The sequence below is a fragment of the Acartia tonsa genome, chromosome 12 (genome assembly GCF_053477335.1).
Source record: "Acartia tonsa isolate MP-2025a chromosome 12, ASM5347733v1, whole genome shotgun sequence".
In the NCBI taxonomy this organism is placed as follows: domain Eukaryota; kingdom Metazoa; phylum Arthropoda; class Copepoda; order Calanoida; family Acartiidae; genus Acartia; species Acartia tonsa.
Window position 1 is genome coordinate 8,859,492 of NC_137271.1, and position 22,864 is coordinate 8,882,355.

Consider the following 22,864-nt stretch of genomic DNA (forward strand, 5'->3'; position numbering starts at 1 on the left):
TTACATTTGGAACACACCTAAAAAATAAAAAGTTTTGTTAGATAAATTCATAATACTTTGTTAAATAAATTATAGAATATCATTTTGATGTTGGTCAATTGAGATAAATTAAAGATAGGGCCTTCTTAGGGCCTAAAGGCTTAGGCATCCGGACGGATAGTTATCTCCAAATTTTCTTCTGAAGAGAACTCCTATAGCGCGGTACTAGGTACCAGCAAGTCGCAAGTCACTACGGGGCTAAATAGGAATAACACAGGGAAGGTACGGTGGTGGCTCGGCTACCAACGGTTGATGATAGCACGCTATCTGACGGCCGGCACTAACAACTGTATCCTCCCCCAGCTTCTGAAGTATAGGAAAGTTGGAGATCGTTATCTATTCGGACAATTTAACATTTTCGGATTAGAACTCTGAATAAGTTCACGTCTTAAAGGTAGTTTTGCTTTGCTAATACTCTGGAAGATCGGTTCGGGGCTAGCCTAGTGATTTTCTTACCTGACAAAGGTACCTAACAAAGAACTTCACGCCTCACGGGGATACAGGCAGCAGAACGGAAAATTGTAGTCATGTTCGCATGGCTCTAGTAATCACAATTGATACTTCCAGTCCAAAAGTGTCGGCAAAGTTAGCTACCTAGAAATAAAATAAATTCTTAGCACAAATAACAATAAAAAGTTATCAATAATATTTTAATACCATTTTCGGAATAGGGCTTATAGGCAAAAGATTATCCCTTAAATATATTTGGGTTTAGGATTGGTGTAAAATAATATCACCATTCTAAGGTTAAATATATTTGTCGAAACAGGGATTAATGTGTCGCTGATCTGGAAAGGAGACATTGGTGAGAGATTGTAGTCCTGTGATAAAGGATTGCATTTGTCCCTGGAACCCGGAGGCGACCAAAAACATAATAGCCGCCAGCTAAATAATTGAGAATTTAATTTCGTCGGAGTAAGAATTTATAATAAGTAAAGATAAAGAAATCAAACCAAAATTTCATAAGAATCATTTGAAAACAAGGATGGCAACATCCATTAGAAGCGAAGCTCAAAAATTATGAATGGATATCAGGAAAAAATACTTTAAGGCAGTGTCGTAAAATAAACATTCCCATATAAACAACCCCTTAAATAGTGGATGTAAATATTCATTTATTTCCCTGGTATCTCATTTATATCCCTGGTATGATTTTAGAAGATTTTTAATTTTTTTTGGAAGATTTTAGAAATTTTATTAATTACTAAAAGAAAGAAAAATTATACCAGTGAAATAAATGAAATTTAAAAACCAAAATTAAACCACATTTTACTAGCATAAAAATGAGTTTTTGTTTAAATGAGAATGATATTCCTGTCCAGTTTTTTGTTCATTCCTAAACAAAAAACTGGACAGGAATACCCCATTCCCATATAAACAACCCCTTAAATAGTGGATGTAAATATTCATTTATTTCCCGGAGGTAGTCATTTATTTCCCGGAGGTAGTCATTTTTAGAAGATTTTTAATTTTTTTTGGAAAATTTTTGAATTTTTATTAATTATTAAAAGAAACTTGATATCAGGGATATAAATGATCATAGCCGGGAAATAAATGAAAATTAAAAACCAAAATTAAACTACATTTTAGCATAAAAAATGAGTTTTTTGTTTAAATGAGAATGATATTCCTGTCCAGTTTTTTGTTCATTCCTAAACAAAAAACTGGACAGGAATACCCCATTCCCATATAAACAACCCCTTAAATAGTGGATGTAAATATTCATTTATTTCCCGGAGGTAGTCATTTATTTCCCGGAGGTAGTCATTTTTAGAAGATTTTTAATTTTTTTTGGAAAATTTTTGAATTTTTATTAATTATTAAAAGAAACTTGATATCAGGGATATAAATGATCATAGCCGGGAAATAAATGAAAATTAAAAACAAAAATTAAACTACATTTTAGCATAAAAAATGAGTTTTTTGTTTAAATGAGAATGATATTCCTGTCCAGTTTTTTGTTTAGGAATAACATTTATATTCATTCCTAAACAAAAAACTGGACAGGAATACCCCATTTATCTTGATAAAATAGGGAAATCAGGAAACCTTAAAAATCACGAAAATTTAAAAATCTAGCAATCAGCACCGCAATTTATAGACAAATCTTAATGAAACGTGATAAAAATATGTAGAATATGAGCATATTTAATCTTTGATAATTTCAGCCGTAAACCCTATATAGGAATCGATAAAACAGTAGAAAAACTAAAAATCTAGGAATCGATTTAGCACCCCAATTAATAGAAAAATCGTTATAAATCGAATTTTGAATTATAAAGTAGCTTCGCTACTAAAAACCTGACATAATGTAGAATATGAATAAAACGGTGTAATGCTAAATTGTCATATTAATACATTTTTTGCATTATACATAACATGTGTTATAATTATGGATTTGTGGTCATAAAATTAGCTAATTTTCTTTTACATTATTATGACCCCCTCCCCCCTTAAAAAAATATATTGAAAGCAAAACAATTGTTTAATGACACTTTAGTTTTGCAGTCAGTGACAGTGTCAATATCCCCTTGAAATAAGGAATTAAGAAGGACTCTCCTACTCTGCACTTTTATCAACCACTCAATGCTCACAACTCTCTTGCGAATGCTTGTTTATCCAATAGGATGGGAGGGAATAGGGTAAAGGGGTTGAATGGGGTATCGTTATTTTAGCCAGCTACAAGTTTCACTTTATTAGAGTACATGATAATCTGATGTAGGGCGATTTGCCTTAAATGCATAGTCAGTAAAGAAATGTTAATGTTTTACTCTAGGTTAGGTTGAATTAGGTGTAGGTTATCCATTTAGGTTTAGTGCACCACAGGGGTTAGGTATAAATAAAGTAAAATACAACTCCCTCCCCCCCAACTTATTTTGAATTATTTAAAAATAAGGGGAGGCAGTGTGGGGCTCGGCAGCCGCGTGATGGCCGCCTGTAAGCCTCAGGGAAATCAGCCTTTTACAATTTTACAAAATCAGCTAAAATCTAAATATGACAATCGCTCTTCTCAAATAAAATTTCAAAACATTCAAAAGGTCTAGACGATTATCTGCCGAGCCCTGGAGAGGTGTATTTAGTTGGGCAAAGTTTAAACTGATGGGAAAATGTTACAACTACAACTTTGCAAAAACTATTGTCACGCGACTTCGTTAATATCATGAAATCTTAATTTTACTCTTATTTATTAGGGCTCTGAAGAGATAATGCAATGGCCTGTAAATTAATGTACAATGTACATCCATAAGGATGATACACAAAATTACCCCTTAGTAAATTACAATTAGTGGTTGCAATGTTTGGAATTTGGTCTTATGGGACCGTATTGAATTTTGATTGGTTTATTCATTAAGTTGAGTGTATGTTGGTGTAATTTGGTGTATTATCATTGGAGATGTACATCTATTTGTCATCCCTGCCAATGATACAAATTATGAATCTAAGGGTCGTAACCCGAGGCCGTTTTTTAGCGGCTGTTTAACTCTAAAAAAGTGAAACTTGTAGCTGGCTGAAATATCGATTCCCCCTTCCTTCTATCACCGGATGAACGAACTGACTAATAAACTGTTCCATGTTTAAATACTGAATTGACGACATAGCTGTTTATAATACGATGCGATAAATAACTATTTTTTTTAATTTTCAGAGTGCCAGACCCAGCCCTCGTGTTCTTGCAGAGCTTCTCTATAGAAATAGTGTCCGTCAGATTCTGTTTCACCTTCCCTCCATTCTTTTAAATAATAAATCCGCCAACAACAATAAAAAAAAACACAAGAATTTTCTGAGTAGTACAAAACAATAAGGTAAGCATTTTCTAGTATGGCTTCGAAACCGATTAATATCTGCTGGATTAGAACTGGTTAAAAAAATCATATTACAATTTTCCACTAATTTTAAAGAAAAATCCTAAACTTTATACTAGTTTTGTTAGACCAGAGGTTCATTTGATATCCTTGGAAAGCTGTGTATAATACAATGAGATAACTATTATAAATTTGGGGAGAATACATAAAATTGTAAGTGAATCGTCCAAACCCCAAATTTAGCATTTTTAATCCTCGCATCTAGCCCCTACCCCCCTGTAGGCCTTGTTTTCCTGATTTAAGGATCGACTCAAAATTTTCAAAAAGCTTTTCTAACTTAACCTATTTAATAAAAGGTCTTCAAATTTTCAAATTTTCTATCTACTTTCATCTATATTGTAGGTTATATAAGCAACATATCTATATAATATTTTGGTGGTTTCCCTCAAAGTGTCTAGTCGAGCACTGAAACCTTACCCTCAATTGATAGCCCTGTACGGTTTACAGTTGGTGCATCGCTAGGCACTTTGGGGGGCTATGATTTTTTTTATTATTTTAGATGTATCCACTAAAAGAATCTCCAAAATAAATCTAAAAAGTATTATTATAAATGTCAAGATTGGTTAACAAGAAAAATGGAAGTTTTTAATAGAGCCTATAAAAAATGATGTCTTACTGGCCTAACCTTGGTCAATTTAAATAAATACTGGCCTGCCATTAGTAATTTACTCTGTGTATTGGCCTTCTATTAGTCATTTGTATTGTATGACGTCATTTTTATAAGCACTAAAGAGCTTTGATAAATGTATTTTCTATTCGCATAGCTACTCTTCAATTCACAATCATAAGTTAGTCTGTGTCATTCCTGTTCAAAAGTAACGTATTATAGACAGATTTCCGCGGACATTGAATTAAAAATCTATAAGATGAAAACCAGTATTACATCCTTTTTATTTTAATGTTCGTGGAAAAGTGTCTGTAATACGATGCTGTAAGTAATTTCTTAGAACTGGTTTTAATCTAGCGGATATTAATCAGTTTTGAAGACATACTTGAAAAAAAGTTCTATTTGTTGAAAAGGCTTTCTACAAATGAAAGTTATCGTTCTGATTTTATTGAAGAATGTATGAAGTATATTTCATTTAAATACAGCATAAACAGAGCATTGAAAAGTGTAGCCTTAAATTCCACGCATGTATAAAATTACTAAATCATGATAACAGAGCCCTGTGGTACTCCATGTGTATTCAATTCTGAAGCCAGAACCGCGTATAATTACAAATATGCCTAATCATGGACGTACGTCCAAGAGGTAAAGTGGTGTTTATCCCCCTGGAACTATGAAACCCCTCATTTTAACCATCTCACTTTTTTTTTAATTACCACCCAAACCTTTAAAAATATTCATTTTACCCCACTCAAAATAAAAAATGTTTGGACGTCCCTGAACCTCTTTTCTTTGATGTATTAACAACATTGAACAAATTAAGTGCATCTACTCTATACATTATTTTTCCGTCTGTCTGTCGTTCATGTGCTTAAAAAGACAAATACCTTATTATAGGATACGTGTTACACTATGTGCATGTGATAATGTGTGGAAATTAAGGCACATTCACTGAAACATGTATGGATTAGGGTAAAATTTAATTCAGTGGTTTTTATATATAATGGTTGTGATCTACTCTATACATTTGTATGTGTGTGAGAGTTGGTCAGTAATCAGGGAAGGAGGGATCATTGGGCTGTACATTACACTAGTCCCAAAAGTTTTATAATAACATTTTCTTATTGGTTGATTGGAAATCACAAAGATTTGCTACTCGTGAACGCAAACGTTTTTAATAATTTTTTTACTTTAATGATAAAAACTCTCAAATTAAGTAATAGGTTATTAATCTTTCTCCCATTGTATTATCAACAGTTTTCCGCGGATATATAAATGTACAATTATAAAATTAAACCCGGTTTTGTTGATGCCGAAGATGTTTAACAAATATGGTTTTAATATTATGATTGTACATTTTTATATCAATAGAAAACTGAATATACTACGATACGATACATGATTTTTAAGAGTGGCTGAGAACCGGTTCCTATCCAGCGGATATTAATCGGTTTCGAAACCATACTGAAAATTATCTTCCATTCATGTCCCCCTAACCTTTCCCAATTCTTGTAATATAACATATTGATATATTTTTCTTTTTAACCAATCTTAATGAGTAAAGATTCTAGTAAAATAACCAATAATTACCTTTTAAAATGCTGTAACTTATATCTAAAATGTTATGAAATATTCATGAAACCTTGCTTGTATTCGTCTGCTCACAAAAAAAAAGTGCTTTAAATATATTTTTGTTATTAAGCAAGGATAATTATGTTTTTAAGTAGCTTAGTAAAAACAAAATTATAATTCATGGAAATTCAGTAAAGGTGTAATCAGTAAATTTATCCAACTTTGGGGACTTTTATTAAATTTTGATTGGTTGGTTAATTAAGTTGGATTCCAAACTTTTCAACCATTAGTTGTAATTTACAAAAGGGTTAATAATGAATTATGTGTATTATTTTTGGGGATGTACATCAAATTATCGGCCATTGTCTTATCCAATAAGATCCTGAAATGTATCACTTTTAATAGTTATAAATAGTTTAGCATATGTTGAGCAATCTTTGAAAGTAAACAATCTGTTCAAAAACGTAGAAGTTTTAGCACATTGACGTAAATGGCTTGTCCAAAAAGACGTTCAGACAAAAACATAGAGTATAGAGAAGCTACGCTTCTACCAAATTCACTGTAAAATATGTTAGAATTGTAAATATCTATTACACCAATTGTCAGATTAAGATAAGTCATTTATTTTATTCTTTTATTATCCTTAAAATACCTATTCTTTAAAGTTTTTTAAAAGCGAAGCTTTTCTATAATTAGGGTCGGTCCGTCCGTACGTCCGTCCGTCCGTCACGGATAGCTTTTTTCGTTATTTTAGGCATGTTAGAATTGTCCTATCGATTTCAAATTTTGCATGGTGATTTCTTTAGTAGTTAGGTACGAGTTAGAAAGCGTAGCAACACTATAATTATTACCAGAATGTCCGTACGTCCATTTTAATCATGTTGATTTTTTTACCTTTTTTACAACAAATTTGTATGTGACCTAATTGTCCGATTGGTCTGATTTTTGGTATACTGATTCCTGGGACAACAAAGTACAATATTATAAGCGAAGCAATTCTGTAATCAAGTCCTAAAAATGTAAGTATGTCCATAATCATTATCCTGTATCAAGCAGTTTTTCAACAAATTTACTTACAATTTTTCTTTGACTCTTATACATTCGCATTCTGATTATTCAGTTCTGACATTATACAAGTGTTAATGTTCGTTTGTCCTACCGTTTCAGAGCTTCGCTTTTATGGATGTTGTCATCCTTGTTTTAATAAAAAAACGAAGACTGACTTTTCCCTTTAAAATCTAATTTTAGATAAATTTGGCTCTATTCCATTGTAATAAAAATCTCCTATTACATTTAGGAGGTTAAAGATATTTTCCCTATTTTTTATGTGATAAAATTGTTTTTCTTAATCTTTATAAGAGTAGATTTTAATCTACCAAATACAGAATCTCTTAATCCTAAGTTTTTGTTATTGTAATTGTTAGTTGAAAATACACGGTGTTTTTTTATTTAATCCACTTAGATATTAGTCCTCTATAACTTTATTAGAGACGTTCATTATTGGTAATGATGAATGATATCTAAAAAGGTCATTATTCATTCAAAAAAAACACCCTGTATATATATATACTTTTAAAAATATATAGATTTGTTGAATAGTACCTTTAAAGTGCAAAATAACCATTATTCTAAAGTGTGTTTCAAAAATGTGTTCTGTCTTTTTTTTCTTTTTTTCTGCTTATCAAAATATTTTTGAAATTGACATAATTTGGAACAGCAAAGATTCCGTAATTTATTGTTACCTTACTTTTAGCCGATATTTCTATACTTAGAACTAGTAAACTGCTTATCAAAAATATATTTTGAAATATTTTTTTTCAATAACATCATGTAAAATTATTTATTAACCCACATATTAATTAAGCACAGCTTTTACATAGATTTCAAATCGCTTATTTTGTAAAAATACACCAAAATTGATATTTGTAATTTATTTATCTAAATAATTTATTTATTTATATGAAAAATCTTAATTGTGATAAATCTCAAAACTGATTTTGTGTTTTTTTTTGTATTTTTATTGCTTGAGCAAAGCAACTCTACAGTTTCTGTTGTCTGTATCATTTTAAAACAAGGAAGCCTTTGTTCGCATAAGCTAAGAGGGGACAATGGGCTGTTTATTAAACTAGACCCCAAAGTTTTATATTAACGTTTCCTTATTCATTAGCTGAACAACATTGGGCACTTTAGTGAATTTTAATTGGTTGGTTAATTAAGTTGAGTGTTTAAACGTTCCAACCACTAATTTTAATCTACAGAAGGGGTAATTGAGTAGCTGGGCTATTTAAAAGGTTTAAAACATTAATAAACGAAACGTCAATTAAAATAATATGATTTCACTTAATTTTTTTTAGAAGAAGAAAGTATTGTTAAAATTAATTATTCTGATTTATTTTGCGGTATTTTCTGAATTTGGAGAAATTTTTGTTGAAATACAGACGTAATTAGTATAATAGTTATACAAAAATATTGGATCATGTAAGTTTTTCCAAAAGAAATGGCAAAATTATCTTCAAAAGATTGGACCTCAGATGAGCTAAAATCGATGTTAAGGTGTCTTTTTGAACAAATAAAAAAAAATATACAATATTTTTTATATTTTTTATTTAAGATACATATTTTATTGAGTTTTAAACAATATTTTGTATAAAGATAAATAAGGTTTTTATCTGAGGCTAAAGATCTCGGAATTGCTAGTTCGATTGAGTTGCCTGTTTAAGGGAATTTTTATAAATGTCTTTGTGTGGTTTTATGCTATTTTCCTGACATTCCACGCCGTCCCCTATAGGCTAGGGGCGAGGTTGACAGGTAAAGTATTGAATATTAACCCCGACTTTTTCCTAAAAGTAAAAACCACATTATATTTTGCAATAGTTTTTTCCTCCCCCATACTGTTTATCAACATTAATAACATGTTATGACATTGAAAAATTTTCTCGCATTTTAATGTTTATTTCAAGATGTTGGTTCAAATAAGTAAAACCATAATATACACATTTCATAATTGAACATGTTGGTAATGGATGTAGTATATACATGGATGATATGACATGAGAAAAATTGTTGTCAATTTAAGTTGTAATTTCCTCCTGCATTTATCGGTCAGGCCGTTTATCCAGTAGGAGGAAAGAGTTTGGGTAATGGAGGGTGATGGGGGAGATCGTAATTTTAGCCCGCTACAGTGTTCACTTTCTTACAGAACATGAAAATCTGGTGTAGGATCCAAGTAATTTTACATCCATTATGTTGGTCAACTATGTTAAGGTTGTTTTAATTACTGTTTTGGTAAACAAATCTGTTTAGTCTTGCCCTTGACCAGTTAGGATCGATAGTCAGGGATCTAAAGGGATAAGACAATGGCTGATAACTTGATGTACATCAACAATGATGATATGCAAAACTAATCCTTCTGTAGATTACAATTATTGATTAAAAAGTCGGACCAACCAATCAAAATTCAATAAAAGTCCCCAAAGTTGTTGAAACACAAAGAAGTAAACGCTATAAGAAAACTTTGAGGAAGAGTATTATAAGCAGACCCCTCCCTCCCTGGTTGAGAGTGCTAAATCAATAGACATGATGTACCTAGATGTTCCAAATAACTCCATAATTCGTCTTAGAAGAATTGTTAATTTTTGAGGATCAGGACCTGCAGGATCATACCTGGAACCTGAAATTCACTTTAAAACCTGTATTTCACATGAGGATGCACTACTAGAGGATATTTTAGTATTTTGGTAATATAAATTGCTTTGTATAAGTTAAAAAAAATATTGTTTGCTGTTTACCTGGATGACCTTGCCAGGTTTGCTGACATCCTGTCAGGATGCCAGCCATTCCAATTCTCAGTTATGTGTCAGACCCATATTTCAAAGTTATGGCTCTCTTTCTTCTACACACAGAAAATGAGTTAGAAAAGAAACCGTAAGCGGGGGGGGGGGAGCTTGTTTTGGGTCTCACTGTAGAGTTTTTTTCTAACATAGATTCCTTTAACAATTAGGTACATTTGACCATTAATTAAAATGAGAGTAGCTCCATGTCTAAAGAATAAACAATACACGTACGTAAGTGTTATTATCCAAGACTAGCTATGTTAAGTAGTTTCTAATTTGCAAAATATTATACACAGAAAGGTAACTGTTTTCTAATTATTAAGTGTTTTGTGTGTCTTTTAAGATCTCAAAAACAGCACGAAAGCTTCATATTGAATAACAGCTGTAAAACTTACTTTTTGTTATGGAATTACAGACAGACATAGACTTTGCTGTGTTAATATTTTTGACGTTTGGCTGATAATCAAAGATCCAATTGAAAGTCGGATAGAGTTACATATAGCTCGTACCCCCTCTATTCTTTTACTTTATAATTGTATATAAACATTCAAGCAAACTGATATTCAAAACCAAATTCTAAATATTTTTAATTTTAGTTTTTTTGTTTCTCAGAATACGCGTCCCTTAATTAGTTAGGTAATTAAAAGGTCAGCCCGCAGGGGAGAGAAAATACGCAACTACCATTTGTAAGAAATGAATATAAAATGTAGATTCTACTAAATACAGTGTAGACAACGAAACCAATTTTGTATATATATGTTGGTAAATCTTTTCAAAGTGCCTAGTGTGGACAAAAACCTCTGCCTGATTTTTAAATAAATAAAAAATGCGAGGGGAGGTCTGTGCAATTTTGTTTCTTTTTGTTGTTGCCCTAACCCTGCGGGACCTAATAACTGTTTCCTTATTATATAGAGCATCTATGTAACATTGTTTCACATGGAACTACTGATATAATGCAGGGTTTAGGATATCCATAGGGGGGCCCGCAGGATATATCGCCCCGCAGGATTTAAAACAAATTTGAAATTATTTTTATAGTTAAAAATACATGGAAGGTTGGGGGTGAAGGGGGGGGGGCTTGTATTTCAATGGACTATTTATTTGTTTTTGGGACTGATTTTTAGCTTAAAAAGTAATGATATTTAAAAACTTCTTAGTTTTTGCTCTGCATATTTAAAAATATATCAATGTCCTCACCATAAGAAATGGATTGTTTGTTTTAATTAATTTTGAACATAAATGATTCATTTAAATAAATATGACCTTAAATTGTATATTTGTAGAAAAGTAAAATAAAAGACATAGGCTGCCAGATTAAATTCTTACTATAATTTTAGCATATTGTAGTATATTAGCATTGGTTGTCTATCATGAATTGATAAATCGGTTATCCAAAATACAGGGCTCAACTGCGCCACGCATCAGCAACGCATTTAAACTTGCTTGTGTGCAAAGAAAAGATGTATTGTCTGTTTATGAACAGTTTTAGACATCCAGCTAAATTTTAAAGTTATGATATGACGATTTGGGTATAGTCCCTTTCGTAACATCGCTCCTTATGGTGCGATTCTTCGTATTTTTCACAGTAGCTTTTCTCCTATTTCTAGCCCCTGCGACGGGTTCTAACCCTGTGGGGCAATCACCTAACCCAATATAACCTAACCTAACCTAAAATAACCTATAAAAAGCCATTTTAAAAATACGACAAATCGCCCCTTATGGGGCAATGTTACGAAAGGGACTAATTCCGAAGATATTACACGTGGCTGACTCGCCGCTGCCAAGCCCTGCTAAATTCTACTAAACCCAGAACCACTTCATTATGCAATCTACATTTTCCTGGATATTTTGTCTACGGTAGACCATAAGTGTACAGCTTTACAGTACATTGTTTCTATTTGTTAAAGCAACACGTATGATAAAAGAAAAAGATTCTGTTTAAAGTAAAATGCTTATATTTCAATCAAAATCTAAATTATTGTATTTTTTACCGATCCACTTCATTATGCAAATCAAAAGAAAATTAATGAGAAAACGTTTGTTTTGCCCCTTTCTCCACTTTTTAATATTAATTCTGATAAAATAACAATTTTTTAAGGGATTTATGTATTAATTATAATGAAAAACAGTTTAAGGTAGATTTTAATGATTTTTCTAAATAAGAAATAATTGAAAAAAATAAATTCTATCCCTATCACTTTAGAGGACAGCTGCCGACCCCCAGTCTTATGGATGAAGCTAAATACATGTTAAAAATAAAAATTAGCCTGAAAAGTATACAAAAATGTTTTTTGATGTGTTAAAAAAATCCATTTTAAAATCTTGATTTTGAGGATGATGGCCTTTAAGATGCTCTTACTGGTGGTGATGGTGAGCTAAATGTTATCAAAGTGCATGCCCATGAAGAAAAAGTTATATATTTAACTATGGTCCAATTTTTGTAGTCATAGCAGCCTCCAGTCAAGCAATATTAAAAATGAAAAAAATTGCAAATTTAATTACTAAAATTCATAAAGTAAATAATGTAGTTTTTAGATAATGGTTATATTTCATATCGAGAGGCTCCACTGGAGGCTGCTATGACTACAAAAATCGGTACATAGGTTAATAGACAAGTTGTTGTAATGGTCATGTACTTAGATAACATTTAGCTCACCTTCACCACCAGTAAGAGCATCTTAAAGGCCATCATCCTCAAAATCAAGATTTTAAAATGGATTTTTTTTAACACATCAAAAAACATTTTTGTATACTTTTCAGGCTAATTTTTATCTTTAACATGTATTTAGCTTCATCCATAAGACTGGGGGTCAGCAGCTGTCCTCTAAAGTGATAGGGATAGAATTTCTTTTTTTCAAGTATTTCTTATTTAGAAAAATCATTAAAATTTACCTTAAACTGTTTTTCATTATAATTAATGCATAAATCCCTTAAAAAATTGTTATTTTATCAGAATCATTTTTTAAAAGTGGAGAAAAGTGCCAAACAAACATTTTCTCAATGATTTTCTTTTGATTTGCATAATGAAGTGGATCGGTAAAAAATACAAAAATATAGATTTTTATTGAAATATAAGCATTTTACTTTAAAAAGAATCTTTTTCTTTTATCATATGTGTTGCTTTAACAAATAGAAACAATGTACTGTAAAGCTGTACACTTATGGTCTACCGTAGACAAAATATCCAGGAAAATGTAGATTGCATAATGAAGTGGTTCTGGGTTTATAATTCTATTGGCAAAGAATAATGACTAAAAACCGATTTTTGCATCGCAAGAGATAAAATTTAACATACGATGGAAATCCATCCTTTTATATAAAGTGGTAAGTTTTTTTTTGTATAAACTTAAAATTTCTAAGATAACTACAGAACCGATTGAGTTCTCCATTTGAGGGAAGGTTCATAGAGAGTCTAGGATGGTTTTAGGCTATCTTAATTATTATATAAAAGATTTTGGATGAGAATTAAGTTTTATAAGTATACCAGAACATCTATGTTTGATATAAGCTAAATTTCATAAAATTAAAATAAAGTTTAGTAAAATTAACAGATTTTTAATACAAAAAGATGTGGAAACCAAAAAGAAATAGAATGTTGTTAAAACAACAACATTGCTTGTTCTTTAAAAAAAATTAAGTACATATATTCACCGCAAAGAAGGGTTAGAGGCGATTTTTCTGTAAACATCAGAGATAAAGTCAGCTAAAAATTATAAAAACATCACAAATATATTCTTTAAACTTTTTAATCCTCATAATAAAGTAACATGATCTCTGTGTGTCTGTCAGTGTGAAACGAAGACTCTTGGTAATCGCTGATCTGATATGGTTCTCCGTTACAGTGTAGCTTCTTACAGGTCCTGGGAAGGTTTATATCAATTTTAAGGGAGGATACCACCTCCCTGCCAAGAGAAATCGCAAAAAAAATAATGGTAGTCGAGAAAGTCATATTTTTATTTTAATGTTACGTAATAATAAACACAAACAAAGTGAATTATAGATTAGCTTCGCTATTAACAAGAGAGGGGTAGGTTTCTGGTTGTATCCGTTAAGGTTATGTGTTATAAGTTAAAAACAGTAGTAGAACGATAAAAATTTATGATAACTTAAAAAAATTTGTCTATAGTTATTTTCAATAAGAAATACACATATTTAGTGAATATTATCGTTCTACTACTATTTTTGAGCCTTAAAACACACACCTTTACGGATTCTACCAGAAATATACCTCTCTCTTTCTCCACGTACTCAAAACTAAATCTTAGTTTAAACTTTTTTTAAAAAATCATAGTAACTTTTTACCATTCCTTTTCCCCTGACTAGCTACAAGATTTCTCAGGGTTAATTTTTGCTAGTTAAAAACCAAAAAATTCCACCATAAATATATATTTTGCAATAGATTGTTTAGATATACAGTTTTTTTTTCAGTGGGGTAAATAACATTCAAGTTCTGGAAATGGAGAGAAAAGTCTTTAAAATAATAATATTTTGTAATTGAATGGTATTTTTTCGGAAGGAATTGACTCAATTATATACAAATTCTTTGTTTTGCTGTTTTAGATTCGTACACACAAACACACAAGTATGAATGGCACGGGGTAAATAAAACGTTCGATTTACATATTCCACATTAATTATATTTACCTAACTATCTCTAAATACATATATGTGAGTGAATATGAATATTATTTGTTGCAATGCTATTGCTAACATTTCTTTTTGCACAGTTGCATAGAACTGGCAAAAAAATAATATTCTACAAGCTTTTTTTCTTTGTTTTTTCGACAGGTTATAAAAAGGTACAAAACTTTTTCGATAAGTAGCCCATATCTTTAAACCAAATTTAAAATGAAATATTTAATAACTGTAATTTAATGTTATTCGTTGGTCTCGTATCCCTTATTTAGAGTAAATGCCATCAGGGAGAGAGGGGACATTGGGCTGTTTATTGCACTAGTCCAAAAAGTTTTAAAACAACGTTTTCTTATTCGTTAGCTAAACAACTTTGGAGACTTTCATTGAATTTTTTTGGGTTCATTAAATTCAGTGTTAAAACGTTAACCACTAGTTGTAACCTAATGAAGGGTAAATTTTGTGTATCACCATTGAGGATGTTTATCAATTTGTCGGCCATTGTCTTATCTTTTTAGATCCCTGAAATGCACTACTATAAAGTTTATTTAATTTTGTTTAATAAATTATTTTCTGGTGTTTTGCACATTATTAACCGAGTGTGCATGTGTGCGTATATGGTTTAACCATTAATATATGGTTTAACCATTAATGACCGTCTTTACCGACCAGACACACAGACAGACATGTATTATACAAAACAAATATAAAAAATAGTAAGGTTTTCACAGGGTGGGAGGGTACATTGGACTGTTCATTAAACTAGTCCCCAAAGTTTTATAATAACGTTTTCTTATTCTTTGGCTTAACAACTTTGGGTGCCTTTACTGAATTTTGATTAATTGGTTTATTAAACTAGGTGTTCAAACGTTTCAACCACTAATAGTAATCTACAAAGGGGTAATTTTATGTATTATCATTGGGTATGTACATCAATATATCAGCCATTGTCTTATCCTTTTATATCTCTGGCTTTTTAATTTGAATCTTTAGATTTTAACAACTGCTAAACCGATTGAGATCTTTACATAGGAACCGAGATGGTTTAAGGCTATTTTTCTGTCCTACCCAACCCTCGAATACAAAGCCCATAAATTCTAGGGGCGCAGCTTCTAGTATGAAACAAATAGTAGAAAATGAAAAAAATCATCCTAATGTTAGCCAATAGTTCAATAGTTTATTTCGACTTTGTTGACTTTGAAGTAGTAATGGCTGACTCACTAATTATCAACATATTTTGCATTTTTTAGGGAGAGGGGAGGTGTCAAGCTAGCAAAAAAAAATAGCTTATAACCACTACATGCCTAGAAGGAATAATTCCTGAGAATCACAACCTAATTGGTTCAGTGGTTACCAAGATCTTTTGCATGTGTCGTAAAAACGCTTCTTTATCAAATGGTTAAAATTTACTTGCCTCATAGGGGCCCTCAAGGGTTAAAGGGTGGTAATTTTTTTCTAGTGGCGATTTTTCTTTTGGGAGGGTGGTGACACCATCCCTAAAATATATATAACTCTCCCTGGGCCTATGAGAAGCTGTCCTGTAAAGGAGAATCATAACGGTTCAGCTGTTAGCGAGATCCTTCGGTTCATCCAGACGGTCAGACACGCAGACAGAGATCCTGATACTTTTATATGAGGATTGTCTCTGACCCGTGTCGACCATCAAAAATTTCTTCTTCGCTTTGCGTCATAAATCTTGCTGAAATTTAACAGTTTTCAACAAATATGGAAAAAAAACTATGATACCAACGTCTAAAAATAGCGAAGCTTTTTAATCCTTATAAAAAATGTATATCAATTAAAATCTTTGGAAAATGGAAGATAAATTGATATACATTCCAAATTATCCCTACTGTAGATCAGATTAAAGTTTGGACACTGTTAGTTTGAACCAACCAATTAATCTTTTTAAAAACGTATTCAAAGTGCATGATTAAAAAGCTTTGGTTACCATAGTAAGTTTTAGTCCAATGTTCTCTCCCTCCATTAAAATAGACATAAACTGTCAGTCCTATAGGTAATACAGAGAAGCTTTGCTTCCTAATAAGTAAAAAAAATATATGAAATTGAAAAATTATATTTGCCAATTGACGTTTAGACGAATGTTTTTATTTCGAATGTTTTGTAGCGTAGCAATTTTCTAATTAGGTTATGTCTGTATGTCACTAATACTATCCTGGATGGATGGGACATTGGACTGTTTATTATACATTTTCTTATTTGTTGACTTGACAAATTTGCAGAATTTTATCAAATTTTGATTGGTTGGATCATAAAGTTGAGTGTCCAAACATTTCAACAACTAAATATAATCTACAGAAGAGGTAATTTTGTGTATCATCATTGTGGATTTAAATTAATTTATTGGCCATTGTCTTATCCCTTTAGATTCCTGATATCTAGCGTATAGCTGCGGTAATTTAGGATACAATTTACCTTGTTAGGGTTTAAACTAATAGCAGTGTTTGCTCTTTTTAAAAATCTTTCTATTAATTAATTATTGGTTTAAATAAATATTATTATTCAAGTTTTTATTGGTTTTTAAGACCTTCTTTCTATATTTTGTTAATTTCTAATTCTATCTATCTATCTATCTATCTATCTATCTATCTATCTATCTATCTATCTATCTATCTATTTATCTATCTATATATCTATCTATCTATCTATATATCTATCTATCTATATATCTATCTATCTATCTATCTATCTATCTATCTATCTATCTATCTATCTATCTATCTATCTATCTATCTATCTATCTATCTATCTATCTATCTATCTATCTATCTATCTATCTATCTATCTATCTATCTATCTATCTATCTATCTATCTATCTATCTATCTATCTATCTATCTATCTATCTATCTATCTATCTATCTATCTATCTATCTATCTATCTATCTATCTATCTATCTATCTATCTATCTATCTATCTATCTATCTATATATATTTTTCTATCTGGCTGAATATCTATCTATCTAATTGTATATCTATCTATCTATTTATATCTTTCTATCTATCTATCAATCTATCTATCTATCTATCTTAGGACCTAATAAAATGAATTAAAAAGCCGCACATAAATAATCCAACTGCAATATTTCAATCAAACAAATATAATAATATTCATAACTAACACAACTTATTTCTTTAATTAAAACATATTTACTTGTCTTGTTGATTCAATTACAATACCTACCAGAATAGACAGAATAAAAACTCTAAAAAATGATCACTAATTCTTCAAATAGTTTTAGATTTCAGCGCTTTTTTGCATTCCTATGTATTATAGAAAATGGATGTCTGTGTGGTAATACGACACCCAGACGGACAGGCCGTTTACAGAGTTGCTTCGCTGTGACTTATGATAACAAACCCCCTGCACTAATCCTATTATATCACCATCTATCTCATGACCGCTGTTGACCCCGCACCCAGCGGTCAAACTGGCCTGCCTAAATGTGGGGAGGGGACTCAAACATGCAACTATCACGCGTCCCTCACGCGCTTATATAACCGGGAGGCGTTGCCTCCCCTTTTACCACCGCTGCCCCCACAGCCTGTCTACCGTCGGGAGCTAAGCCCTAGCGCCCCACACCCCCTTCAAACCTAACCATTGTTATAATCTGTTGTATATATATAGTAAACATAACTTGTAAATATTATTCAGTTTAAATATATCATTTCTGTATGTTGAATCCTGCTTGTTTATTTTGGTAGAATAATTAAAGGCTAGGGCTCGTTGAATCCGAACTCGTTACCCTGTGGGCCGAGAACGCTCGGCTTACCAGAACTTGGTGTCAGCGTGTTTCAATCGAGCCTTACAGAAACTAGCCTATTCTACCTCTGATTGGACCCTTTGGCAAGTAAGGGGACAATCAGCCGCCAACTGACCCGTGAGACGGCCTTTTTAGGTCGAATTTCCATCATTTTGAACGCAATATGTGGGCCTCTGGCCTACGGCAAGCAGATTTAGCCTGCTAAAAGCGCCAGTTAAGACGCTTTTTTCCGTGTGTGTCGTGTAGGAGTAGCGCTAGGTGCGCAGCCACGGCAATCGGATAATTTAGCTCAGACGGCTACAGAACTGAGTCTAAATTGGCAAGTGTAGCTGGGACAAGCCCCAGGACACCCAGGCCAAACCTACGAGACAGACAGCTGGGTGCTGGTCTCCCTAAGAAGGCAATGTGTGGCTGCGAAGCTTCAGCACACAAGTAAGCCCTACCACTGCGACAGATAGCAGATTTTGAGCCACAGGCACGGCAGGACGGGACATTCCCTGCCGCTGCCTCTCAGGATTCGAACCCGAGGCGCTGCAGGACGGGCCATTCCCTGCCGCCATTTTCGGGATTCGAACCAGCGGCGCTGTAGGACGGGTCATTCCCTACCGCCGTCACCCCTCTGAACCTTGCAGGACGGACATTCCCTGCTGCCAGTGCTTCCAGAATCACACCTAGAGCTCCTAGTGATAACAACACATAAGTGTGTATAAATGTCAACCAAGTGATAAAAATAAATATAAAATTGTTGACCCAGTGATAATTAATAAGCTCTAGTGATTCGAAGCTACAGTCTAAGCCACCATGGTAAGCGATACCACCATAGCTGCGGTTCGGCCACCACCAAAGTTTCTGCCAACCCCAGCCGAACGAGAGGCCCCCTTGTCTCAAGGGCAGGACCTCCACTTCCCCTGCCATGTCAGGGTGAGGTTTCCTACCCCTGACCCTGCCCAGCATGTACAGGTTGATGCCATGATTGATTCTGGCAACCGTGTACCAGGGTCTGCTGCAATTTCTGAGCACCTCATGCACGCGATGGGCGTGCAACGCATGTTGATTCCGGACAACACCCAAATCCTGACTGCTAATGAGGAAGGCCAGCCCCTCCAGGTAATAGGAAAGTTAAAAGAGTTATATATGGCAGTCTCACACACTCTTATACTCCATCTATACCACGTGACTGTGGTCCGGAACCTCTCACACCCTCTGAACCTAGGAGGGTATTTTCTCAAGGAGTTCGGAACTAGGCTCTGTTTCGACATGCAACCACCTTGCTTGTGGGTGCGTGGGGAGTTTATCCCACTCCGTGGCGTCCCCATTGACCGGGAGACAGCCGAGAGAGAGCTAAGTTATGAGGGGCCTCTGCCAGGCCCCCTGCCTGAGCAGCCGCGTGTGGTTGAGAAAGGCACACACTGGGTGGACGCTGAGCTCAACGCACACAAGGGAGCTAACCTGCTAGCCATGGGGTTGCCCCCAGTGCCCAAGGTGCCGAGGGAGAGCCTGCCAACAACGTTTCCTGAGATTGCCAGCCCTCCAGAACCAATCTTCTCCGCCGACACCTTTATCAACAGCCAGCCGTGTCCACCTGGCCCCCTCTACCTGGGACCTCCAGCCAGTCCACCAGCCAAGCCCGAGTCCAGACCCGTCAAGTCGCGGTCTGATGTACCCGGAGCCACACTCAACTCTCAGACCTCAGCCTCTCCCGGCGCCGTGCCCGTCAAGTCGCGGCCGGACGCCCACGGAGCCAAAGCTGGACCCAGCACTTTGGCCTCTCCCAGCGCCGAGCCCGTCAAATCGTGGCCGGACGCCCTCGGAGCCACACCTGGCTCCGACACGTCAGCCTCTCCAGAAGCCGAGCCCGTCAAGTCGCGGCCGGTGGGTCCCGGAGCCAAAGCTGACCCCGCACCAGCCACGTATAGGCTAAGCGCTGTCACCCCAACTGATGGCCAGCCACCCCAGCTCCGCACAGCCAAGCGGGTGGTCCTGCCTGGCCGCGGGGTTATGGCGGTCCCTGTTGAGCTAGTAGGCCATCGCACCAAGGATGCCATCCAACTAGCTGCCCCAGAACAGAGGTTTGGGGAGGATCTTGTTATTCCAGAGGGCCTGTATGCCCACAGGCCTGGCTCTGCCACTGTGTTTAGAGTACTGGTGGTCAATGAAGGGGAGATGCCCCTCTTGCTGGATGCTGGCCTCCCAGTGGCAGGGGAGCTGGTCAAACCTGACATTCTAGAGGTCTCTGATACGCCTCCCCCGCGTCTCCACGCGTTCCAAGAACCTGCTGAGCCTATAGAAATGCAGGAGTTGTGGGAGGCCCTGGAGATGGAAGACAATGAGTTCCTACGCAAGGACCCCTTGCTCAAGAAGGAGGTCTGGACTATGTTGTCAGAATACAGGGACGTCTTCTCCAATTCTACCCCCGGCTGCACAGATGTGGTTGAGTTGCAGCTGCGCCTCAAGCCAGGGACCCAGCCGATCCGCCAGAGATTTAGGGATCTGAACCCGCGGCAAGAGGCTGAACTGGAGAAACAACTGGACACCTGGCTACAGGAGGGAGTTATAGAGCCGTCAGACTCCGCCTGGAGCAGCCCCCTGGTGCCCATCAAGAAGAAGGACGGGAGCACCCGCTGGGCCGTCGACTACAGAGCCCTCAACAAGTGTCTGGAGCTGGACAGCTACCCCCTGCCTAGGATCCAGCAGTTGGTGGAACGAGCTGGCGGGCACCGTGTCTACAGTGCTTTAGACGCGGTGGCCGCATACTACACCATCCGTGTGTCCGAGGACAGCCGGCCCTGCACCGCCTTCACCACCCCCAGGGGCTTGTATCAATGGAAAAGGATGCCCTTTGGCCTGGCTACGGCACCGTCTGTCTATTCCAGGTTTATTGCAGGGGTCCTAAACCCACTAGGCACAGCCAACCTCCAGTCATACCTTGACGACGTCCTGACCTTCCACCAGGATACCTGGGCCCACCTGGCCAGGCTCCGAGAGGTCTTGGAAGCCCACCGCAGGGGAGGGATCCGCCTCAAGCCAGCCAAGACCAAGCTGTTCCGATCCAAGGTGGATTATCTGGGCCACACCCTCAGCCGCGAGGGGATAGCCATGCAGGAGGACTATATTGACCGTATCTTGGACTGGCCAGCCCCTAGCACCCCCAAGGATTTGCTGGCGCTGCTGGGGTTCTTTGGATACTACCGCCTGTTCATCCCAGAGTATGCAGACCTCACCTACGAGATGAATCGACAGAAGACGGCCAAGGCCCTAACCTGGACGCCTGAGATGGAAGCCCAGCTGCTGCAACTCAAGGACAAGTTCCGCAAGGCCCCCATCCGAGCGCCGCCCAGGTTTGATTTGCCAGCGGTGTTCCAGCTCACCACAGATTTCAGCAGCCGCGCCATCTCTGCCATACTGAGTCAATGTCAGGATGGCAAGGAGAGGCTGATTGCCGCCGTGGGGCGCAAGACAACCAACCCTGAGACGCGCTACCCGTCCTGGAAGGGAGAGATGGCCGCCATTATGTATGGGATCCGAAAATTCCACTGCATCTTGTCCTACCGCAGCTTCCAGATCAACACTGATTCCTCTGCCTTGCTACAGATGAAATCACTGAACACATCCACAGGGATGGTGGCCCGCTGGCAGGAGGAGCTAGCGGCCTTAGACTTTACCGTCTGCCACAGGCCTGGCACCCAGAATACCAACGCCGACGCCCTCAGCCGCCGGGAAGATGCCAACATGCCAACGGCTAGCGCCGAAGAATTAGCAGAGCAGGCTGAGTATATCCACAACCTTTGCCAGCTAGGGGAGCCCGCAGCTAGCCGGCCTCCTGCCGCCCGACTGGATCCAGCTAGAGTATTGGAGGCCCAGACACAGGACCCCCTCCTGCTCCGTGTCCGCCAATGGGTGGCTGACGGCAAAGCCCCAACCAAGGCTGAGCTGCGTGGCAAGGAACGAGACGAGCAGCAGTACGCCAGCCGCTTCCCAGCCCTGGGGCTTGACGAGCATGGCTGCCTCACCACCACTGACCAGACTCTGACAGGGGAGAGGACAAGATACCTGCTGCCTTCGGCCCTCCAGCAGGACGCGTTCTTTCTAGCCCATGGGACCCCCATGGCTGGGCACTTTGGGATGGACACAACTATCGCCCGCGTTGCCATGCACTTCTGGTGGCCCAACCTGGCCCGTGACGTCCGTCTGATGGTACAAACCTGCCCTGAGTGTGTCCAGAAAGTTACCAAGGAGAGGCTGAAGCAGGGGATCCACGTGCCCTCCCGCCAGGGGTATCCACAGCAAGTCCTATTCATCGACCTGGTGGGGCCACTGCCAGAGACCCCAGCTGGGAACCGCTACATCCTCACCTGCCAAGATGGATTCAGCCGGTTTGTCAGCCTCTACGCCATCCCCAACAAGCGCACCCTCACGGTGGCTGAAGCCCTGTTGCACCGCCACCTGGCCACGTTCGGATGCCCCCTGAAGATCCATTCCGACAATGGAATGGAATTTACCGGCCAGGTATTCCAGGAACTGGCCTCCAGGCTT